General features: G+C 46.0%; 1 pseudogene; it reads left to right on the plus strand.

Moving 5' to 3' along the window:
• Positions 1-2188: 2188 nt before the first annotated feature.
• LOC100426963 (arf-GAP with GTPase, ANK repeat and PH domain-containing protein 1 pseudogene) lies at positions 2189-3734 on the plus strand (annotated as a pseudogene).
• Positions 3735-6714: the final 2980 nt, after the last annotated feature.

Below are 6714 nucleotides of genomic sequence, written 5' to 3' on the forward strand. Positions count from 1 at the left end.
CTAACATGATGTTGCTGGTCCCTGTGCTCCTGTCAACATCCAGCCCCATGTTTGTCTGCCTGCTAGAGTCTTGGGGATTTTATAGGCACAAGATAGGGGTATGGCAGGCCAAGGTGGTTTTGGGAAATGCAACATTTGGGCAGGAAAACAAACATGCCTGTCTTCACCTAGGTCCACAGGCACAGGCCCAGGGGTGGAGACTTAGCCAGGGACCACGCCCTCCTCTACCCAGCACTTCCCTTCCACCCTCCATATAATGGAAGGGACCACGCCCTCCCCTTCTCAGCACTTTCCTATCACTGCGACCAATTATTATTTTAGAGAGACAGTTGAAAACCACCTGACCATCGCCTGATGGTTGCTTGACATTGCTAGTGGGGGTGGGGCTCTCCTGCCCTGCTCATGTCTGACTAGTTACCTACTCTAACAAAAGGACTAACTATCTGGGCCAAAATCTTACTTAAGATACCAGTTCTGGGCCTATTTCAACATGGTCATATAATTGAAGACTCACAGAATACAGCATATTAAGTGGAAAATAAAGCACTTCCAAACCAGTTAGCTACCACAGCCTTATACCACATAGCCACATATCCAAAGATGAATTAACTCTCAATTTTACTACTTAAGAAACTGAATAGTTTTACCTCTTGCAGAAACACATGTACTATACATTCCTTCTATGAAATATTGTTTGATATCTCCAAAAATCTTATTTCTCAATAGTCATTCTTAAGCCATCTTTTCAGCAATAATTAAATAGCATAACTAATCATTTTCAGACTACTCAGCATATGCTAATAAAATCACATTATAAAAGAGAAATATTTATACTTGATTTCAAAATTACATATGGCTCATTCAAAAGTAGTAGAAACAAAGTTGGGGACATCATGAAAATAGAAAACAAAGTTATAGTAATCAGAACATCATGGTGCTAAAATAGAAACAGACATATACTCTGTCGCCCTGGTTGGAGTGCCATGGCATGAACTTGGCTCGCTGCAGCCTCTGCCTCCTGGGTTCCAGTGGTTCTCCTATCTCGGCCTCCTGAGTAGCTGGGATTACAGGCATGCGCCACCACACCCAGATGGTTTTTGTATTCGTAGTAGAGATGGGGTTTCTCTATGTTGGTCGGGCTGGTCTCGAACTCCTAACCTCGGTTGATCCACCCGCCTTGGCCTCCCAGGGTGCAGGGATTGCAGGTGTGAGCCCCCGTGCCCAGCTGAGATCTGATGGTTTTATACGTGTTTGGCAGTTTCTCCTTCACATGCTCACACTCTCTGTGCGGTCACCATGTAAGTCGGACCTGCTTCCCCTTCTGCCATGATTTTAAGTTTCCTGAGGCCTCCCCAGCCATGCGAAACTGTGAGTCAATTAAACCTCTTTCCTTTATAAATTACCCAACCTCAGGTATTTCTTTATATCAGTGTGAAAACAGACTAATACACTTTCTGATAATCATGCTTGAGGAATTGGGGAATTCAGACTACCTGGGATCAAATCGTGGCCCCATCCTTAGCAGTCATGTGGCCTTGGGGAGGTTACTTACCTTCTCCATTTCAACTCCTGTAAAATCTGTAAAATGAGATTGTTTCTGAGGGTTAAATGAGCATAGCACAGTGCGGACGCTGTCAGGCACATACTACTTGCCAGATGTTGAGTATTCATCTTTATTGAATTAGGGCTGTGGTACCCCACTTTATGGCTCTCGATTTTGTAGGACAAAATCATTTTTAGTGCTTTGTTAGTAAAAGAAAGAAAATCTGAAAGTCCCTGCCATGGAAGGAAGAAACAGAAGGGAGAAAAGAGAGTTGGTAAGTTTCATTGTTTTAGAGCTTAGAGGGACAAGTTAGGTTTCTATTTTATGGAGAAGGAAGTGGAGGCAGGAGGGTCCTAAGGTGTCATTCAAGACACACAGCTATAACTCTTTATTGAGAGTAGAGCCAGGGCCCCAGGGATTGCTGTGGTCAAGTTGCAGACAAAAACGACCACTCATTGGAAGACAGAAGAGGAGTATTTAGTTACAAAAGCAGTCAGCAATTCAGGTGTATCTACATTCAATCAGTTCAACTTGGTTGCTAATGGGACTCACTCTACTGAGGCTTTGTATAGAACTCATAGAGGAAATTGGCTTCAAGTAAACAACTACCCTGTGCTTTTCTTTGAGCATGTTTGATGACGGCTATACTTATTTACGGTTTCCATTGTGCACATCAGCCAGACACGTAATGGAGGTGGGAGTTTAAGTGACTATTCCTCCCCCATTCCATCGACTCCCAGCACTAGCCAGGAGGAACTTCGGATGGATGTTCCTCCCACTGCCAACACACCCACGCCCGTTTGCAAGCAGTCCAAGCCTGGTCCAACCTGTTTACCTCTCAGAAAGGGATTAACCCAGACAAAGAGAGGAAAGGCCTGGAGAGTCGTGCGTGGACAGCATCAGGAGCGGCAGAGCCATCCCCATTAAACAGGGCATGCTATTAAAGCTAAGTGGCAAATGGCTGAAGAAATGGAAAAAGAAATATGTCACACCGTGTGACAATGACGTGCTGACCTATCATCCGAATTTACACGATTACATGAAGAATATTCATGGTAAAGAGACTAACCTTCGGAGAACCACTGTGAAAGTCCCAGGGAAGAGGCCACATCCGCCTGCGCGCCCACCTCCAGTTCTAAAACCAATGGCTTAGCCAAGGACATGAGCGGTTTACACATCTCAGTCACAGGGCTGGATGACTCCCTATGCTCCAGCCCCAGTATCTCCAGCACCACTATTCCCAAGCTCTACCCTCCCCCTCTCCTCACGCCAACAGAAAGAAGCACTAAAAAAAGCACTAACAACTTAAAAGACCATGGCCTGTCCGGCACTGCTGAAGAACAAGAAGAAAACTTTATCATTGTGTCCCTCACTGGCCGAACGTGGCACTTTGAAGCCATGATGTATGAGGAGCGGGACGCCTGGCTTCAAGCCATCTAGAGCCAGATCCTGGCCAGCCTGCAGTCATGTGAGAGCAGCAAGAGCAAGTTCCAGCTGAGGAGCCAGAACGAGGCCATGGACCTGCAGTCCATCGGAAACGTGCGCGGGAACTCCCACTGTGTGGACTGCGAGATCCAGAATCCTAACTGGGCCAGTTTGAACTTGGGAGTCCTCATGTGCTTTAAGTGCTCAGGAATCCACCGAAATCTTGGCACCCACCTTTCCCAAGTCCAATCTCTGGACCTGGATGACTGGCCAATCGGCACATCAAGGTGATGTTCTCCATAGGGAAGGAGCTAGCCAACAGCGTCTGGGAAGAGAACAACTAGGGGCGGACAAAACCCTCAGTAGACTCCACAAGGGAAGAGAAGGAACGGTGAATTCGTGCCAAGTACAAGCAGAAGCTCTTCCTGGCCCCGCCACCCTGCACAGAGCTGTCCCTGGGCCAGCACCTGCTGTGGGCCACCACTGATGAGGACTTGCTGCCACTGGCACATGGCTCCTGGGAGGAGGTGAAGGAGACCTGCCGGGAGAGAGACGGCTGCACCGTGTTGCATCTGGCCTGCTGCAAGGGGAATGTGGTCCTGGTGCAGCTCCTGATCTGGTACGGGGTGGATGTCATGGCCCAGATGCTCAAGGGAACACAGCGCTGGCCTACGCCCGGCAGGCCTACAACCAGGAGAGCATGGACATGCTGCTGCAGTACAGCTGCCCCAACGAGCGCTTGTATTATCTGTTTAATTTTATTTGACTGCAGTCTCCTTGGTGCAAAAACAAAATGAGAAAAATAAAATAAGAATAGTATTTCGAGTACATTTCATAAACTAAGTAAATACACAAAAGGCTGTTTTTTTCCGATCTTAAGAGATATTTTATGTCCTTTTGCCAAGGTGAATGTGTTAGTCTCAAGCCCTCCTGGGCCACATTGCCCAAGTCACACACAGGCTTCTGTATTATGTATTTAGATAAGATGTGTGGAAATATATTTGAAAAAAGTTCATAAATATGCACTGATTTTTGTACACATGGCACTTCTCTCTTTTTTTTGTTTTCTTTCTTTTTTTTTTTTTTTTTTTTGAGAGAGATACTCGCTCTGTCACCCAGGCTGGACTGCAGCAGTGCAATCTCGGCTCACTGCAGGCTCTGCCTCCTGGGTTCACCCTGTTCTCTTGCCTCAGCCTCCCAAGTGGCTGGGACTACAGGCACCTGCCACCACGTCCGGCTAATTTTTTGTATTTTTGGTAGAGATGGGGTTTCACCATGTTGGCCAGGATGGTCTCCATCTCCTGACCTCATGATCTGCCCGCCTTGGCCTCTCAAGGTGCTGGGATTACAGGCATGAGTCGCCGTGCCTGGCCCATGGCACTTCTCTTAATTTATAAATTGAACTGGATGTGAACTAGTAATGTGCAACTAGTTGAGATAAGAGGGCTACAGATCATTGTACATGGAAAACATTGCCAGCAGTATACACTTACATTAATGTGGTCTACAGCTTTTAAAAAGGAGCATCTCAAGATAAGATGGTGGTACAATTTGCTTATTAAAATTGAGAAAGAAAAAATAAGACACACTGTAGTATATCATAGAGGGAAAAGAAGGAATGTGATTTCTCATGATTGAAAACTTGATTTAGATTGCATACGGCTTTTGTTAACCAAGACCAAGCAGCTCTGGCAAGACGGGGTGGTTTTCTGAATGCCAGACCGAGGTGCCTTATAAAAGCAGCTGCCAATGGTTCCAGATGTAGAGAGACACGTGATACAGGAGGGAAAGCTGGACTGGAAGAGGGAGAGTTTTGTACACAGGCTAAGCTCAATGTGCCTTTGAGAGAGCAGAGTGGCAGCGTCTAGTCATCATTTGAATATATAGGACTAGAGCATCAATCTGACGTAGAGCTACAGAATGAAGAGCAATAGCTGCTGTTTAAATACCAAGAAAGTGTGTACAATGAAATTGAACAAGTCAGGCACGGTGGTTTCATGCCTTTGGTCCTAGCTACTTGGGAGGCTGAGGTGGCAGAATTACTTGAGGCCAGCAGTTTGAGTCCAGCCTAGGCCAGGTGGTGAGACCCTGTAACTTAAGAAAAGAAAACATAAGGCCAGGTACGGTGTCTCATGCCTGTAATCCCAGCACTTTGGGAGGCCGAGTTAAGAGGATTTCTTGAGTGTAGCAGTTTAAGACCAGACTGGGCAATAAAGTGAGACCCATTTCTAAAAAAAAAAAAAAAAAAAAGAAAGAGAAAAGAAATTGGCTGGACATGGTGGCACATGCCTGTGGCCCTGGGTACATGGCATGGCAAGCAAAGGCAGGAAGATCACTTGGGCCCAGGAGGTGGAGGCTGCAGTGACCCATATTCATGCCAGTGCACTCCAGCCTGGGCAACGGAGTGAGACCCTGTCTCAAAAACAGAAAAAGTGGACAGAAAATAGGTCAGTAAGGACTATTATCATTTAAGGGACAAGCCCCCAGAGGAGTGGCTACTAGAGTGGGAGGAGGAAAAGCAGAAGAGGATAAGAAAAGGAGAAAGAGTTCAAGACAGGAGATGCTGTGGTCACAGTGCTGAATGCTGCCAAGCAGTGACTTGATTCATGAACATTCACTGGAAGCTGACTCTGTGCTGCTCTTCTAAGTGCTGGGGTAGAGGAGAGGACAGGTGGAAACCAGTTCTTGCTTTTATGAGCTTATGTTCTGGGAAGATCAAACTTGAGTATTTTTTCAGGTAGTATGAAATAGCAGGAAGAAGAAGCCGGGTAAAGGGACACAGAGTGATTGGAGGCTATTTTAGGTACAATGATAAGGAAGAGCCTCTCTAGAGAGCTGACATTTGAACAGTGACCTGACTGAAGGGCTGACGGAAAACAGTGCTGACATGACAGGCAGCAAAATGACTGCCATGACAGAAAGAAACGCATTTCATGTGTATTTGAGGAAAAAACAGCAAAGGGGCCAGCATGATCAGAGTGAAGAATGAGGGAAACCTTGAACGAGGATAAAGCAATTCCATCTTGGATGCTTATCTGCCATGTTCTGATTAATCCCAGTTCCAAGAATTCATCTATGATATCTATTTTATCTCTTTAAACGTTATTTTTTATTTTTTATTTTTTGAGAGAGAGTCTCACCCTATCTCCCAGGTTGGACAGCAGTGGCACAATCTCAGCTCACTGCAACCTCCGCCTCCTGTGTTCAAGTGATTCTCCTGCCTCAGCTTCCTGAGTAGCTGGGATTGCAGGCACCTGCCATCATGCCTGGCTAATTTTTGTGTTTTTAGTAGAGATGAGGTTTTACCATGTTGGCCAGGCTGGTCTTGAACTCCGGACCTCAGATGATCCACCCACCTCAGCCTCCCAAAATGCTGGAATTACAGGCGTATGCCACTGTGCCTGGCCGTACACATCCCTCCTGAAGCACGCATTACCCTTTCCCTATGCTATATAAGCCCTGAGCTGGGGAGGTAGGGGTAATGGCGCAGGGATCCGCCATCTTGTCTTGGTACCATCCCTGACTTGGCTTCTGTTCATAAATGCCTAATAAATGTTTCATTCTGAGGGGAAAAAAAAACAAACAAACAGACATATAGATGAATGGAACAGAATAGGGAGCCCAGAAATAAATCCATGAATGTGTGGCCAATAGATTTTAACAAAGATCCCAAGACATTCTGTTCATGAAATGATGCTAGAAAGACTGGATATTCACATGGAGATGAATGAAAATAGACCCTCATC

This window comes from Macaca mulatta, chromosome 15 (assembly GCF_049350105.2).
Source record: "Macaca mulatta isolate MMU2019108-1 chromosome 15, T2T-MMU8v2.0, whole genome shotgun sequence".
Taxonomy (NCBI): domain Eukaryota; kingdom Metazoa; phylum Chordata; class Mammalia; order Primates; family Cercopithecidae; genus Macaca; species Macaca mulatta.